General features: G+C 39.3%; 1 pseudogene; it reads left to right on the top strand.

Annotated features, from left to right (window-relative positions):
- Positions 1 to 11,453: 11,453 nt before the first annotated feature.
- Positions 11,454 to 13,243, top strand: LOC138363520 (DNA-directed RNA polymerase II subunit RPB2-like; annotated as a pseudogene).
- Positions 13,244 to 19,188: the final 5,945 nt, after the last annotated feature.

Here is a 19,188-nt window from a genome sequence, read left to right as displayed (position 1 = left end):
TTAAGAACATTGTATCCAGCACTTAGAGAACACTGAATACAGCACCTTGAGAATATTGTATACAGCACCTTGAGAATATTGTATACAGCACCTTCAGAACAATGCATACACATCTATGAGAGCATTGTATACATCACCATGAGAACATTGTATTCAGCGCCATGAAATCATTGTATACAGGACCTTGAGACATTGAATATAGCACGTTGAGAACATTGAATAAATCACTTTAAGAACATTGTATAAAGCACCATGAGAACATTGTATGCAGCCAAACCTGTTTCATGAAGCCCACATCAAAATAATAACATCGGCGGCGTATGCGAGGCTGGCTAACATCGAAACGACCTTCAAAAACCGGTGAAATAAATCCTTCAGAACCTTGTATATCACATTTGTAAGGCCAATCCTGGAGTATGCGGGCCCCAGCATGGAGTCCATACATTGTCAAACACCAAAAGCACCCCCGCAAGCACAACTAAGTGAGTACAAGCCGGAGCTGGGAAAAGTTCAGAGGTATGCCACTTGGATAGTCCGAGAACAAAGAGGCATGAGTTATGAGGAAAGGCTGCGTGAACTGCACCTCGCGGCGCAGGAAGACAGAAGAGCTTAGAGAGACATGATCACCACATACAAAATTCTCAATGGAATATAGAGGGTAGACAAGGATCGATTATTTAACATGGGTGGTACACGCACAAGTGGACACAGGCGGAAGCTGAATACCCAAATTAACCACAGAGACATTAGCAAGATCATCTTAATCTTTTTAAATGTCAGAATAGAAAGTAAATGGAATGCACTAGGAAGTGATGTGCTGGATCACTATGACTCCATACATGGTTTCAAACGTAAATATGATGGAGGTTGAGAAGCTCACAAATCTGTACAACAGTAGATTGACGGTGAGAGGTGGGACGAAAGAGCCATAGCTCAACTCCCGCAAGCACAACTAGGTGAGTACTGCTTGGTGAGTACAATAATAATGTGAACACATTTATGATAAATATAAGTGTTGAATATTATGAGGTCAGAGCAGGGTGGCCGAGTGTGAGGGTGAACCACTGCCTCCTTGCGGGTCGTGGTTCGCGACTCCACACACGCACACACACGCTCTTTTTATCCCTTATTTTATACAACTTAGTTTTAATATCTAATCTTCATTCTATTAAATATTATATTTAATTTACTTTGTGCAAAATTTAAGAAATAATCATAATATTAACATTGAAAATAATGTAAAGGACACTGTTAGTTTTTTTACATGACACTAAAACCTGCGGCCTGAATGACACCCAGTTGTAACCTGGTGAGGTTAAGCTTAATGATACATTGAAAGCTGTAGATATTATTTTGGTCTATTGACCCCAACAGTCTCACAATAAAAGATTATATAAAAAGTATATAATATTTTTTCAAGAGACATGGTATATCTAAATATTTATAGTAAAAATCCGTCAATGACAAACGAGTAAAAGTCAAAGATCAGAGACAATGAAGAAAAAATACAGCACCATGAGAACATTGTATACAACACCTTGAGAACACTGTATACAGTACCTTCAAAGCATTGTATACAACACCTGGAGAACACTATCCCATAAGATCTCTACGTACTGAAGTGAACGATATGGAAGAAAATGCAGAAGAGAACCAGTGAAGAACAAGGGTGCCATAGGCACAATCAGAGAACACTGTATAAACATCAGAGGTCCAAGGTTGTTTAACATCATCCCTGCAAGCATAAAAAATATTGCCGGAACAACAGTGGACATCTTCAAGAGAAAAGTTGATAGTTTTCTTCAAGGATTGCCGGACCACCCGGGCTGTGGTGGATATGTGGGCCTGCGGGCCGCTCCAAGCAACAGCCTAGTGGACCAAACTTTCACATGACAAGCCTGGCAACGGGCCGGGCTTGGGGAGTAGAAGAACTCCTAGAACCCAATCTAGCAGGTATCAAACAGGTATTACTGTATTCAGCATCTTCAAAATTTTGTATACAGCACCTTGAGGACTTTGTATACAGCACCATCAGAACATTGTGTCCGGCACCTTGAGGACATTGTATACAACACTTTGAGAACATTGTATAGAGCACCTTGAGAACATTGTATACAGCACTTTGAGAACTTTATATACAGCATCATGAGAACCTTGAATACAGCACCATGAGAACATTGTATACAGCACCTTGAGAACATTGTATTCAGCGCTTTGAGAACATTCTATCCATCACTTTGAGAACATTTTATATAGCACCATGAGAACCTTATAATTTAAACCATCAAAACTTTGTTTACAGCACCTTCAGAAAATTGTATAGAGCACGATGATAACATTTAATAAAGGACCGTGAGAACACTGAATTCAGCAACTCGAAAACATTTTATTCAGCACAAACAAGAAAATTGTTTACAGAAAACATTGTATTCAGAATTAAAGGATCATTATATATAGCACATTGAGAACTTTGTATACAGCACCTTAAGAACACTATATACAGAACAAAGAGAACATTGCATACAATACCTTGAGAGCGTTGTATACAGCACGATCGGCCGAGAGAGCCGGTCGGCCGAGCGGACAGCACACTGGACTTGTGATCCTGTTGTCCCGGGTTCGATCCCGGGCGCCGGGGAGAAATAATGGGCAGAGTTTCTTTCACCCTATGCCCCTGTTACCTAGCAGTAAAATAGGTACCTGGGTGTTAGTCAGCTGTCACGGACTGCTTCCTGGGGATGGAGGGCTGGTCGTGGACCGGGCCACGGGGAAAATAAAGCCCCGAAATCATCTCAAGATAACCTCAAGAAGCACGCTGAGAACATTGTATTGTGAACCATAAGAACTTTGTATACAGTACCTTGAGAACATTGTAAGCGGCACTTTGAGAACATTGTAAACAGCACCATGAGAAGATTGCATACAGCATCTTGAAAACATTTTGTACAGCACCTTGAAAACATTGTATACATCTCCAAGAAGACATTGTATACCGCACCTTGACAACATTGCATACAGCACCTTGAGAACATTGTATTCAACATATTAAAAACATTCTATACAACACCATCTTGAGGTTATCTTGAGATGATTTCGGGGGTTTTTCTTTAGTGTCCCCTCGGCCCGGTCCTCGACCAGGCCTCCACCCCCAGAAAGCAGCCCGTGACAGCTGACTAACACCCAGGTACCTATTTTACTGCTAGGTAACAGGGGCATAGGGTGAAAGAAACTCTGCCCAATGTTTCTAGCCGGCGCCTGGGATCGAACCCAGGACCACAGGATCACAAGTCCAGCGTGCTGTCCGCTCGGCCGACCGGCTCCCCGGTCCTCGACCATAAGAACATTGCATACGGCACTTTGAGAATAACGTAAGCAGAACTTTGAGATCATTGTATTCTGCCTCCTGAGAACATTGTATACAGTACCTGGAAAACTCTGTATACTGAACCATGAGAACATTGCATACAGCACCTTGAGAACAATGTAAGCAGAACCTTCAGCACATTGTATACAGCACCTTGAGAACATTGTATACAACACCTTGAGAACATTCTATACAACACCTTGAGAACAATCTTTTTTACCTAGTTATATATAAAACGGGCGGCAGTTGATCCAAGTTTCAGTGTCGCAGCCTAAACAAAAAGGGAGAATATATTTTTTTGCAATGAGTTTTAGACATTTTCAATAAGGATCTAAAACCGCAAGTTTGAAATTAAATCATTTTTATGACGCTCGTCTATCACATTAGCATATATCAAAGGATTTGCATCAGAAGGATTAACCAAATTATGTTTAGTTTTACTAATACAAGTAGTCAAATTTCTCCAAAAATATATGCCAATATATCATGTTTGCAAATATTTATAAAATCAATAAATGAACTAAGAAAAAAATGTTTAATATAGAGTGTTGTGATGTAAATTCTACATATAAGGTGTAAATTTCATGTAAATGGAAAAAAAAGAAGGGAACAATTTTATGTTACTTGACAATAAATGAGGTCAAAGATTCTGCCACCTGAGAAAATTGTGTGGTTAAGGTTGACATCAAATTTGCACCCTTACAGATAGGCTTACGTTTGTAAGGTGTTTAAGTTTCAAGCAAATCGGCAGATAAAAAATATGAGATAAATTTTTTTTTTTTTTTTTTAAATTTTAGCTTTTGTGGAAAAAAATTGGCATAAAACTAATTATTAAAATACTTTATTATAAGCTATTGTGATAGCTCAGAGTCATAAACATGATTTCAGTTGACACTTGTGTTTGATGTTAACTTTTGAACATTTTGGAAATTTTTTGACATATAATTCAATATTTGTTTACCCCTTCCTATTTATGCTACGATATTGCGACTTGGACCAGTTGAAGCCCATTTCATATATAACTACCCGAAAAAATTGATGAAAATCGAACCAGTTTTCATTTATTGCATTTTTTGGTGTTAAGCCCACTTAAGAACTTTGTATACAACTCAATGAGAACATTGAATACAGCACAATGAGAACATTTTATTCTCCACCATGAGAACATTGTATATATCACCTTAGGAACGTTGTATTGAACTCTATGAGAACATTGTATACAGCACCATGAGAACATTGCATTCTCCACCTTGAGAACATTATATTCAGCACCTTGAGAACATTGTACAGAACATGGTGAACATTGTATACAGCACCTAAAGAACATTATAGACAGAACCTTGAGAACATTTTATACAGCACTTTAAGAACATTGTATATAGAACCTTGCGAACTCTGTATACATCACCTAGAGGACATTGCATACAGCACCCTGAGGACATTGTATGCAACACCTTGAGAACATTGTAAACAGCATCTTGAGAACATTGTCATCAGCACCTTGAGAATATTGTATACAGCTTCATGAGATTATTGCATACAGTGCAATGAAAACATTGTATACACACACCCTGATAACATTGTACAGCACCATGAGAACAGTATATACAGCACGTTGAGAACGTTGTATTCAGCACCTTCAAAACATTGAATTCAGAATCTTGAAAGCATTGTATACTGCACCTTGAGAACATTGTATACAGCATCTTGGGAATATTGCATACAGCACCTTGAAAGCCTTTTTTTACAGCACCTCGATAACATTATATACATCACCTTGAGAACACTATATACATCACCTTGAGAACGCTATATACATCACCTTGAGAACGCTATATACAGAACCTTGAGGACTTTGTATACAGCACTTTCAGATTATTACATACGGCACCTTAAGAACAATATACGCAGATCTTTGAGAACATTGCATTCAGCACATTTAGAACATTGTAAACAGTAAATTAAGAACATTGTATACGGCACCTTGGGAACATTGTATATAGCACCTTGAGAACTCTGTATACAGCACCTGTAGAACATTACATACGGCACCTTGAGAACAATGTATGCAAAACGATGTGAACATCGTATACAGATCCTGGTGAACTCTGTATACAGCACAATGAGAACATTGTTTACAGCACCTTCCGAATATTGTATACATCACGTTGAAAGCATTGTATACTGCAACTTGAGAACATTGTATAAAGCACCTTGTGAACATTGTATACAACACCTTGGGAGCATTCTATACAGTGCAGTATACAGCACCTTGAGAACATTGTATACAGAACCTAGAGAACATTGTATACATCAACTTGAGAACATTGTATCTAGTATCGTAAAAACATTGCATATGGCACCTTGAGAACATTGTATACAACCGTTTAGAACATTCTATACAGCACCTTGAGATCATTGAATACAGAATCTTGTGAACATTGTATATAGCACCTTGAGAACATTGTATACAACAAATTGAGAACATTGTTTTCAACACCTTGAGAACATTGTATACAGCACATTGACAACATTGTATACAGCACATTGACAACATTGTATACAGCACCATGAGAATATTGTTTTCAGCACCTTACGAACGTTGTATACAAATCTATGAGAACATTGAATACAGCACAATGAGAACATTGTATTCTCCACCATGAGAACATTGTATTCTCCACCATGAGAACATTGTATACATCCCCCTTAGGAACGATGTTTTGAACTCTATGAGAACATTCTATTTAGCACCATGAGCACAATGTAATCTCCAACTTGAAAAAATTATATTCATCACCTTGAGAACATTGTATAGAGAATCTTGAAAACATTGCAGAGAATACTTTGAGTACATTTTATACAGCACCTAAAAAACATTGTATACAATACTTTGAGAACATTGTATACAACACCTTGAGAACATGCCATACGGCACCTTGAGAACATGCCATACGGCACCTTGAAAACAATGTTTGCCGAACCTTGAGAATATTCTATACAGCACCTTGAGAACATTGTAAACAGCACCTTTAGAACAATGTATACAGCTCCATGAGAACTTTGTATACAGCGCAATGAAAACGTTGTATACACAGCCTGAAAAAATTGTTTACAGCACATGAGAACAGTATATTCAGCAAGTTGAGAGGTTTGTATACAGCTCCTTGAGAACATTGAATTCAGCACCTTAAAAGCATTATATACTGCCACTTGAAAACATTGTATACAGCACCATGAGAATATTGTGTACTGAACATTGAGAACATTGTATTCAGCACTTTGAAAACATTGTAAACGGTACATTCAAAACATTGTATACAGCACCATGAGAACATTGTATACAGCACCATGAGAACATTGTATACAGCACCATAAGAACATTGTATACTCCACTTTTCAACACAATATACTCAGCACCTTGAGAACATTGTATTCAGCATCTTGAGCAAACTGTATACCGCACCTTTAGAACATTATATTTTAGCACCTTGGGGAACATTGTATACAGCACCCTGAGAGCATATTATACAGCTCCTTGAAAACATTGTTAACTGCACCTTGAGAACATTGTATACAGCACCTTGAGAACACTGAATAAACAGCATCTTAAGAACATTGTATTCAATTCATTGAGAACATTCTATACAGCATCTTGAGAACATTCTATTCAGAGCCTTGAGAACTATGTATGCAGAACCTTAAGAACATTGTATATAGAGCCAGTAGAACGCTGCATACAGCAACATAAGAATTTTGTATAAAGCACGTTGAGCACATTGAATACAGCGCCTTAGGAACTATGTATTCAACTCTATGAGAACATTGCATACAATACCATAAAAAAAAAATTTCTCCACCTTGGGGAACATTGTATAGAGCACCATGAAAACAGTATATACAGAACGTTGAGGACGTTGAATTCAGCACCTTGAAAGCATTGTTTACTGCACCTTGAGAACATTGTACAAAGCACCATGAGAACAGAATATTCAGAACATTGAGGACATTGTATTCAGCACCACGAAAACATTCTATACAGTATCTTGAGAACATTGTATACACTACATTGAGCACATTGTATACAGAACCTTGAGAAATCTGTATACATCACCCTAAGAACATTGCATACGGAATCTTGAGAACAATCTATGCAGAACCTTGAGATCATTGTATACAGAACCTGAAGAACTCCGAATACAGCACCTTGGGAAAATTAAATGCAGCACCTTGTGAACATTGTATAGAAAACCTTGAGAACATTCTATACATCACTTTGAGAACATTGTATACTGCACCTCGAGAACATTCTATACTGCACTTTGAGAACAGTGTATATAACACCCTGAGAACATTCTAAACAACATCTTGAGAGAATTGTATACAGAGCCTTGAGAACTCTAAATACAGCAACTTGAGAACATTGCATACCCAACCTTGAGAACATTGTATACAGTATCTTGAGAATAATGTATAAAGCACCTTTAGAACATTGTAGACAGCACTTTCAGAACATTCTATACAGTGCCTTGGGAACATTGTATACAGAACCATGAGAACTCTATATACAGGACCTTGAGAACATTGTACACAGCACCTTGAGAACATTGTATACAGCTTCATGAGAACTTTTTATACAGCGCAATGAAAACATTGTGTTCACAGCCTAAAAAAATTATTTACATCACCATGAGAACAGTATATACAGCATGTTGAGAACGTTGCTTACAAAACGTTGAAATCATTGTATTCAGCACATTGAGAACATTGTATACAGCACATTGACAACATTGTATACAGAACACTGAGAACATTGTATATAGCATTTAGAGATCATAATTTAGAGAACCTTAAGAACTCTGTATACAGCACCTATGGGAGCCGGTCAGCCGAACGGACAGCACACTGGACTTGTGCTCTTGTGGTCCCGGGTTCGGGACCACAAGTCCCGGGTTCGGGAAACTCTGCCCATTGTTACTCGCCGGGCGCCGGCGAGTAACAATGGGCAGAGTTTCTTTCACCCTATACCCCTGTTACCTAGCAGTAAAATAGGTACCTGGGTGTTAGTCAGCAGTCACGGGCTGCTTCCTGGGGGTGGAGGCCTGGTCGAAGACCGGGCCGCGAGGACAGTAAAGCTCCGAAACCATCTCAAGATAACCTCATGATAACATTGCATACGGCACCTTGAAAGCAAATGTATGCAAAAACCTGAGATCATCGTATACAGAACCTGATGATCTCTGTACACAGCACCTTAAGAACATTGTATACAGCATCTTGAGAACATTTTATACAGCACCTTGAGAACATTGTTTAAGTCACCTTGAGAACAATGAATTCAGCACCCACCTGAAGAACATTGTATACAGCATCTTGAGACCATTGTACACAGTACCTTGAGAATTCTGTATACAGCACTTTGTGAACATTGTATACAGCACCTTGGGAACATTGTATACAGAACCTTGAGAACTCTGTATACAGCATTTTGTGAACATTGTATCAACACCTTGAGAACATTGTATTCTTCACCATGAGAACATTGTATATATCACCTTAGGAACGAAGTATACATCACCGTAGGAACTCAACTCTATTAAAACATTGTATACAGCACCATGAGAACATTGTATTCTCCATTTTTGGGAACAATATACTCAGCACCTTTGGAACATTGTATTCAGTACCTAGAGCAAACTGTATACAGAACCTTGAGAACATTGTATACAGCACCTTTAGACCATTGTATACAGCACATTTAGAACATTGTATACAGCACCTTTAGAACATTGTATTCAACACCTTGGGAACATTCAATACAGCACCTTGAGAACATTGCATACAGTACCTTGAGAACATTGTATGCAACACCTTATGAACATTCTATACATCCCCCTTAGGATGTATAGAATGATGCTGTCGTGGTAGGTGATGCTGCCTTGAGAACGTTGTATAGAACACTTTGTGAACATTCTATAGAACACCTTGAGAACTCTGTGTACAGAACCTTGAGAACTCTTTAAAACAGCACTTTGACACTATTGCATACGGTTCCTTGAGAACAATGTATGTAGAACCTTGAGAACATTGTATTCATGACCTTGAGAACATTGTATACAGCACTATTGTATACAACACCTTGTATTCAGGTGTTATTATTGTATTAATATTGAACGTTTTATACAACTTTATGAGAACACCGAATACCAGCACAATGAGAACATTGTATTCTCCACAATGCTAACATTGTATGCAGCGTCTTAGGAACGATGTATTCATCTCTATGAGAACATTGTACTTAGCATTATGGGAACATTGTATTCTCCACGTTGAGAACATTATATTCAGCTCCTTGAGAACAGTGTATACAGCACCCTGAGAACATTGTATTATCCACCTTGAGAACGTTATATTCAGCACTTTAAAAACATTATATTCATAACCCTGAGAATATTGCATACAACATTATGAAAACATTGTATCTTGCTCCTTGAAAAATTGCATACAGCACCTTAAAAACATTGTATACAGCACCTTGAGAATATTGTATACAGCACTTTGATAACATTGTATACAGCACCTTGAGAACATATTGTATATAGCGCCTTGAGAACATTGTATATAACATCTTAAGAATATTGTATACAGGATCTTGAGAACATTATGTACCGCACGTTGAGAATATAATATAGAGCACCTTGAGAACATTAAATATCCTGTAATATATATTATACTGTATAAATATAAATATCGTATCTTGGTGGGGAGGATTTACTGGGCGCAAATCCTTAACTGTAGCCTCTGTTTAACTCAACAGTAAAATGGGTACTTGGTTGTAACAACGATTCTTCGCAGCGGGGATCGTATTCCAGGGACCTGCCCGAAACGATACGCATACTAGTGGCTGTACAAGAATGTAACAACTCTTGTATATATCTCAAAAAAAAATAATACAGCTCATTGAGATCACTGAATACAGCGCATTGAGAACATTGTACACAGCACTTTGAGAACACTGTGTTCAGCACCTTCAGAACATTGCACACAGCACCTTATGAATTCTGTGTTCAGCACCTTAGGAACACTGTGCTCAACACCTTGTTAACATTGTACACAGCTCCATAAGAACATTTCATCCATCACTTTGAGAACATTGTATCCTGCACCTTGAGAATTATATACAGCACCTTGACAACATTGTATTCAGCACTTTGAGAATATTGTGTACATCACCTTGAAAACATTGTATACAGCACATTGGAAACACTGTATACAGCTCCACGAGGACACTGCATACACCACCTTAAATTAAGAACATTGTATACAACACTATTAAAACAAATTATACAGTACCATGAAATCATTGGATGTAATATCTTGAGAGCATTGTTTATTGCACCACGATAACATTTTGCTCAGTATCAGAGCGTGTGGGGGGTGTTGGGTGTTTTATATAATGAATGTTGGCTATTTGACCCCTCCTGATACTATCGTATCGTCGAACAGAGAAACCCAACCACTCCCTGACAGATAAATGACCGACCACGACAGCCACACTTCTGCTACCGTCAGTCGACCAGCAATGGACACTGGAGGGCTTGCAATTATTTGGGGGATCACAGTGGTAAGCGTCTGGTTCAGGGAGAGGGGGTTCAACGGCACCTTTATACAGGGGTTCGGCTCACACTGCCTAGTTGTCATGAGTACACACCCGCTCTCAAGAAGCCGTGATTCCCAGCACTCTCCTTACTGTGGGATGATCTCTCAATCCCCCTTAGTTAGTTATAGTCCACTATCACCCAAGTTATAGCCGTGTCTTTCTCTCTCTCACTAGCCAGGAAGCCTCACCAGAACTAGAGTAAAAACCAGCCAACATATGAGACATTTAATACACACATATACAAGAACAGTTATATTACTATGCAACTCCTTAGGCTGCTTATCAGTTGGTAGCAGCCCAATATTCCCCTTTAGTCTTCATCCTATAATCGTACTAGGTTGCTGCTCACTCCTCAGTTCACAACCTACTGCATCCTAAATATGCATACTTCTTTTGTTATACACAAGTATATGTTATACTCCTGTATAACTTCACGAGGTTAACGAATGTCCTCTTGATCCTTAATTCATTATCAACGGCTCAGAGAAAATGCTGATTGCCCAGGAGAAGATGGCGACAAACACCGTGTACGTGTCCAGTATGAAGGAAAGTAAATATGCTTACAAGTGCGAAACCCGCTCGTGTATTGAGCACTCTGCACGACCTGTACCCACTCTTTGGATCAACATGATGGCTAGGGGTGGAAGTAGTGCTAATAAATCTGCTTTGTTTGTTGTGTTTCGTGCTTTGGGCTTTGTAGCAGATCGAGATATTTTTGAACATATCATCAATTATTTTGATGATCCTGAGATGACGGAAATGGTAAAGCCATCTCTGGACGAAGCCTTTGTAATTCAGGAGCAGAATATTGCATTGAACTTTATTGGTTTACTCGGTATTCGACTTGGTGTAACAAAAGAGAAGCGCATAAATTTGCCCGTGAGATTTTGCAGAAAGAAATGTTATCTCACGTTGGTGTATCAGATTTTTGTGAGACAAAGAAGGCATACATTCTAGAGTACATGGTTCACTGGCTTTTGCTTGCCGCTTTAGGTCGACGAGAGCTAGATGATCATGATCACTATGGAAACAAGAGGCTAGATTTGGCCGGTCCTCTCATGACCTTACTTTCCCGAGGGTTTTTCCGGAACTTGATGAAAGAAGTTCGTATGCACGCTCAGAAACTCTTAGATAAAGGTGAAGAGTATAGGTTGGATGTTGCAGTTAAGCCTAAGCTGATTTCTGATGGACTGCGATATTCTCTGGCCACGGGTAACTGGACAAAACCATCACTGCCAGAAAATGAGGATGAATTAGATGGTCATACAAGACGGTTCAGGAAGAGAGATGCCAGTGTATTTTTGAGGGGCTCGGAAACTGGCATTGTGGACCATGTCATGCTGACTGTGAACGTAGATGGTGATCATTTTATCAAGATTCGTGTAAGGTCTGTACGCATTCCCCAGATTGGTGATTAATTTGCCTCCCGTCATGGACAAAAAGGTATCTGTAGTATTCAGTACAGGGTGGAGGATATGCCTTTTACAGCAGAAGGTATAACTCCTGACACCATTATTAATACTCATCCCGAATGACAATTGGCCATTTATTGAAGCTTTGCGAGGAAAGCTTGGTGCCAACAAGGGTGAAATTGGTGATGCTACGCCCTTCAGTGATGCCGTGAATGTACAGAAAAATACAATTTGTTACAAGGGTATGGCTACCAATTAAGAGGCAATGAGATTATGTATTGTGGTCACACTGGACGGAAGATGAATGCTCAGATTTTCCTGACTCCTACATATTATCATCGTTTGAAGCATATGGTAGATGATAAAATCCATTCCCGTGCAAGAGGGCCTGTGCAGGTCTTGGTTATGTAGCCTATGGGAGGTCGTGCAAGGGAAGGTAGCTTGCGATTCGGTGAGATGGAACAAGATTGCCAGATTGCTCATGGCGCCGCACAGTTTTTCCGTGTGCGTTTGTCTGAAGTCAGTGACCCATATTCTGTTCATGTGTGCAACTTGTGTGATCTTATTGCTACTGTACGCAACAATGCCTTTGAATGTAAGGGATGCCGCAATAAAACTCAGATATCCCTGATACGTCTTCCCTATGTCCCTATGTTTGTCAATTACTTTTCCAAGAATTGATTACGATGAACAATGCTCCCAGGATGATGGTGATGAAGTGAACATGTTTTAATTTTGGAAGTACAGTACAGTAAGGCATGGTACAGTACAGTGGTACTGTACACAAAATTATCCAGTACAGTGGTACTGTACACAAAATTATACAGTACAGTGGTACTGTACACAAAATTATACGGTACAGTGGTACTGTACACAAAATTATACAGTACAGTGGTACTGTACACAAAATTATACGGTACTGTGGTACTGTACACAAAATTATACAGTACAGTGGTACTGTACACAAAATTATACAGTACAGTTTGCATATTTTTTTAATTTATGAGAAAAATATTTATTTCAGTGGCTTACGGTATTAAAGTTAGCAAACTCTTACATGGTGTTTTCTTTGTAATGGAGTAAAGTACAGTACATCCTTTTGTACATTATTATACAGAATGGTACTGTACTTGTTTTTGTATTTACTATTTAATATTGGTGTATTGTACCCTGTATTATTTCATAGGCTTAAGAATATACATCACAATATGATCTTGATCAAGTTTGGGTGATAAGCAGCTTCTTAATGGTGTATGAAAGTCATATGTATGTGTGCTATAATTATTAAAACAGAAAACATTTATCACCTGATGAAGTAATGTAGCTAGTAGGGGCCTGACAGCTAAGTGGACAGTGCTCGGGATTCGTAGTCCTGAGGTTCCGGGTTCGATCCGCGGTGGTGGCGGAAACAAATGGGAAGAGTTTCTTTCACCCTGATGCACCTGTTCACCTAGCAGTAAATAGATACATGGGAGCTAGACAGCTGCTACGGGCGGTTTCCTGGGGATGTGTACCAAATAAAAGAAGCCTGGTCAACGACCGGGCTACTGGGACGCTAAGCCCCGAAATCATCTCAAGATAGATGGGCTGCTTCTCTGCTTTGGGCTGAAATACAGGGTACAAAAATATTCGTATAACTCCTACTATAAAACAGACATCAACCTGTAATCTTGCACTGCGCCTTTCATGCCAAAACACAATCAAGCACTCCCTTAAACCTCACTGTGTCCGAACACTTCTCTGTTCTATTCCTCGAGATCTACTATCAAATTCATCTCTCTGGGTCCTCAAGATCATGTTAGGTACTCCATGTAGTTCCTGCAATCTGCTGCATCTGAAGTCTTCCTCAAATGTCAGTGAAGCTCTCTCACACGGCTTCGCACAAAGACATGTAGCTCCCTACACTACTTGAAGATTCACTATGTCCATGAAGTTCACTCCTCACTGGAAGTCCTACTCCACCTTGCAGTTCAGCTCCCACTATGAGTTTCAGCTCACACTTGGAGTTCAGCATACACTCCTCTTCTGGTACGAAGTTCCTTCACTAACTTTTCCCACACAAACCTACAAATCCATCGCCATGCCAATATAAAGTGTTTTCCTGACCAATCATAAATAAATATAGTCACATCAAATATACTCCTCCACCCGACATCCTTTCAAACACTAAGGCACCGCCGCGGTGGGGTCCTCCCCCATCGTGGGTGGGTCCACCTGGGAACATATCTTGACGCGCCGCTGGGGGCAGCCTCTCCCGTTGGGATGCTTGGGGCTTCCACCCCTCAGTCATCCGCTGACCTCTCTCGAGAGAAGATGTACCACTCCGCCCTCCCTCCAGCTTGTTCTCCAAACTTAAATTTCATATTTCAGCTCAATGACTCAATAAAATTTCAATCCTATATACACGTATGTTCACCATGATCGCTGGGCACACGATCAAACACTGGAAGCTAATCTAACAAACGATTAAACAGGCTTACCGCAGGGATCTATGACGTAGGAGCGCTCAGGCCCTGGCGCTCACACAGGCCGCCCACAAAAGTTGCTTTAAGATTGCTTTACAAGTCTTCTTCTAGTCCTGACTTGAGTACACGGAGTCGCCAAGCAGGCTCCACAACAGAAACGCCTGCTTACTTCCTTCCTCTTGAAGAAGCAACAGAATTAGAGTTCCACAAAGGCGCGACCATCACACACTTCCAGGTCGCCTCTAATATATCAAAATCACAGAAAAATGGTGTACTAAATCCCCAACAGCTTCATCACACTTGCAAACAAGTAACCTTCACTCCAGCCCTGACACAGGGAACTATATTCTACCTCCTTCAAGAAGATCAATGAAGTACAACCATCTCTGACGACTGCCGTAGCTCAAGTGAGGTCACGACATCCGGCTAGCGTCACGTCACGTCACCGAAGTATCGACATCTCATTATATGTCACTTATTTAAATGTTCGTCTGCTGCTCATATTCTTAAATTATTCACTGATGTTTATTATATATTTAATATATACATCTTTCCTCTGACATCTCAATCAGATCCAGACGGCAGAATAACTCTCCCAAGGTAGACTCCTTCTACCCAGGCTACATGGGGTCATAACAACAGCTCCATGAGAACATTGTATACAGCACTATGAAAACATTCTAAAAGTACATTGAGAACAATGTAAACAATACTTTCAGAAAATTGTATGCAGTATCTTGAGAATATTGTATACACCACCTTAAAACTCTGTATACAACACCTTGAGATCGTTGTATACTGCACCTTGACAATACTGTATACTGCACCTTGACAACACTGTATACAGCACTTTCAGAACATTGTATACACCACCTTGAGAACATTGTATTCAACACCTTGAAAACATTGTATTCAACACCTTGAAAACACCATATACCGACCCATGAGAACATTGTATACAGCAACTTGAGAACATTGAATAAAAGACCTTGAGAAAACTGTATGCAGCCCCATTAAAAAATTGTATACAGCACGTTGAGAACATTGTATACAGAACTATGAGAACATTATATACAGCACCCCGAGAACATTCTATACAGAATGGTGAGATAAATGTATACGGCACCTTGAGAACATTGTATACAACATTATGAGAACATTGTATACAGCACCACGAGAACACTGTATAGAACACCATGAGAACACTGTATACAGTACCTTGAGAACACTGAATATAGCACCTTGAGTGCATTGTATACAGCACCTTGAGAACATTGGAATCAGAGCCTTTTGAACATTGACACATCACCTAGAGAACACTATGCAATACTTTTTTTCATTTTATATATCATAACTTTGTATACAGCACCTTGATGTAGCTGGGCTAAGGGAACGATGATTTACTTTGGTCATGAGGTCTGACCAAGAAATCTGTGCAGAGGTTTATTGGGATGAGTGCATATTATAGAAGGTATTGTAAGAATTTTTCAATTGTGGCTGCACCTATAACTAATCTTCTTAGAAAACAGGTAAAGTTCAAGTAAACACAGGAGTGTCAGAACTCTTCAAAAGTTGAAAGGAATTCTCTCAACGTCACCTGTATTAGCCAGTCCACAATTTGACAAGCCATTTATAATGCATATAGAGGCTTGGGATCTAGGAGCAGGTGCGGTTCTTTTCCAAGTAGGGCCAGATAACTTAGAGCAGCACCCTGTATGCTATTTTTCTCGTATTTGATAAGGCACAGACAAATTATTCTGTGGTGGAGAAGGAAGCTCTTTGTTTGATTTTGATTTGCTAAGAAGTTTGAAACATAACTGTCAGATAATGAAGTTGTCAAATACCCAGATCATAATCCCCTAGCATTCATTAATTCCATGAAATTTAAGAACCAAAGAATTCTTAGGTTGTCCTTGATTTTACAAGAGTTCAACACAGTAATTAGACATATCCCAGGAAGGCAAAATGTCATTGCTGATGCCTTATCCAGTGGATTCCCCCATTGCAGTGCCATAATGTGAATTGTTCTATATAGTAGGATTGTTAATATATCATGATAACAATTGATATAGAATTGTTCTATATCTTTACCTTTTGGTTAGTTCATGTGCTTAAATTAATTGATTGTTTAATACATTCATTTTGTGTTCTTGGAGTACTCAGTACTGTACTCTCATGTAATCAATAAATGAAAATAACCTTCACTTAATTTCATTTTTCTTTAAGGACGGGGAGGGATGTTACGAATCCCATAATACTTGATTCAAACAATTATCATGATAAACATATATGTTCAGTTATTTGAAATTAAACATTTTATCCATTTGTTTTCTAATATATATGTTTGAGTTAATTGTAGCATACTGTAGTGTGCTTGTATGAGATATTTTGCTAATGCTATTGCATCTTAATTGAAGTGGGTGAGAGACCGTGGTGTCTCATGTAGGGATGACCATATTTGGGATGTTCCAATGATGCGTGGAGTGTACCCAACATAGCGTCACTGATTCACTCCTATAATTATTCAAGTTATTGTATGTACATTTATTTTATTAACATCTTATTAGTGTTAAATGTATATTAGTGTATTTACAAATATGTTCATGAGCATTACTCTCAGAATGCAGAGTATCTAGAGATTTCATGTGTACCTTAGTTGGTAATGTGTAGTCGCTAAGCCGTGCATGCTCTAGCCGAGTCAGTCGAGTGGGTGGAGCTGACTGGAGAGGATCTGTGATTTAGTAGATAAGTTTGTTCAGCTTGTTTTTGCTTAATGAACATAGCTATGTATCTGGCAGATTTATATTAAGTGTATCCATCTATTCATTTAAGTTTTTAAAATAGTGATCAGTGCTTATATATAATTATATTGTGCTATTTGAATCTGGTTCAATAATATTTCTGGCTGCCTGTATTTCATTTATATGTTACTTTGTTACCCTTACTTTAAGTATTTTGCTTTGCATATTAAGCGGTTGACTTTGTTTTTATCCCTAGACAATTGTAGTTGGCAAGGCCGCATTTATATCTATTTCACAACTGCAACAGCAGAGAAACATACCCAGAGGACATGGGTCATAACACAGACCTCTCCCATCTGGCCCTGAAGGACCCGTCCACAGCACTAATATTACTCCAGACCTCTACCATCTGGCCCTGACGGACCCGTCCACAGCACTAATATTACTCCAGACCTCTACCATCTGGCCCTGAAGGACCCGTCCACAGCACTAATATTACTCCAGACCTCTACCATCTGGCCCTGAAGGACCCGTCCACAGCACTAATATTACTCCAGACCTCTACCATCTGGCCCTGAAGGACCCGTCCACAGCACTAATATTACTCCAGACCTCTACCATCTAGCCCTGAAGGACCCGTCCACAGAACTAATATTACTCCAGACCTCTACCATCTGGCCCTGAAGGACCCGTCCACAGCACTAATATTACTCCAGACCTCTACCATCTGGCCCTGAAGGACCCGTCCACAGCGCTAATATTACTCCAGACCTCTACCATCTGGCCCTGAAGGACCCGTCCACATTTCTAATATTACTCCAGACCTATACCATCTGGCCCTGAAGGACCCGTCCACAGCACTAATATTACTCCAGACCTCTACCATCTGGCCCTGAAGGACGCGTCCACAGCACTAATCTATCTGCAAAATTAGTTCAGGAATCTGTTCACCAGATGATTGACGGTTGAGATGTGGGGACTGTTACGAATCTTACTAGGATTCTAACATTACTCCTGATGCTTATATAGTTTATTGTCTTGTTCTATAATTAATATAGTATCCAGTTGTATGATGATAGAATATGGTATGTTAATTAGTGTAGCAGGCTGTAGTGTGCCTGAGTTCCATTATATTGTATGAGGCTTTTTTGTGTAAGTATTTTCATGTTGGTTTCTCTGTGTGTGGGGGATGACCATATTTGGATGTGGCCAGTGTGGGAACATGATGTCAAGCGAGTGGTTATAGTTCAACCTTGATTAATTCTTATTATTGTTTGCCAGTAAATTATATTGAGCAATGTAACAGTATTTAATACTATTAAGAATAATAATGATTTGAATATTAGTACTACATTTTGTTAGTTGAATTTCCACAATAATTTATGTGGATGTTTAGTTGATATTGTGGTAGGACGCCTGCCCTGGGAACAGACGCTTGGTCAGTGGCGTGGCAGCATTGGCCGAGAGGAGACATGTTTTTAAGTTAAGTCTGTGGTTACTGTTATTTTAGCTAGATACTCGGTTAATTCTCTGGTTAGATGATTGT

This window comes from Procambarus clarkii, chromosome 11 (genome assembly GCF_040958095.1).
Source record: "Procambarus clarkii isolate CNS0578487 chromosome 11, FALCON_Pclarkii_2.0, whole genome shotgun sequence".
NCBI lineage: Eukaryota > Metazoa > Arthropoda > Malacostraca > Decapoda > Cambaridae > Procambarus > Procambarus clarkii.
This window is presented reverse-complemented; position numbering and strand designations above follow the sequence as displayed.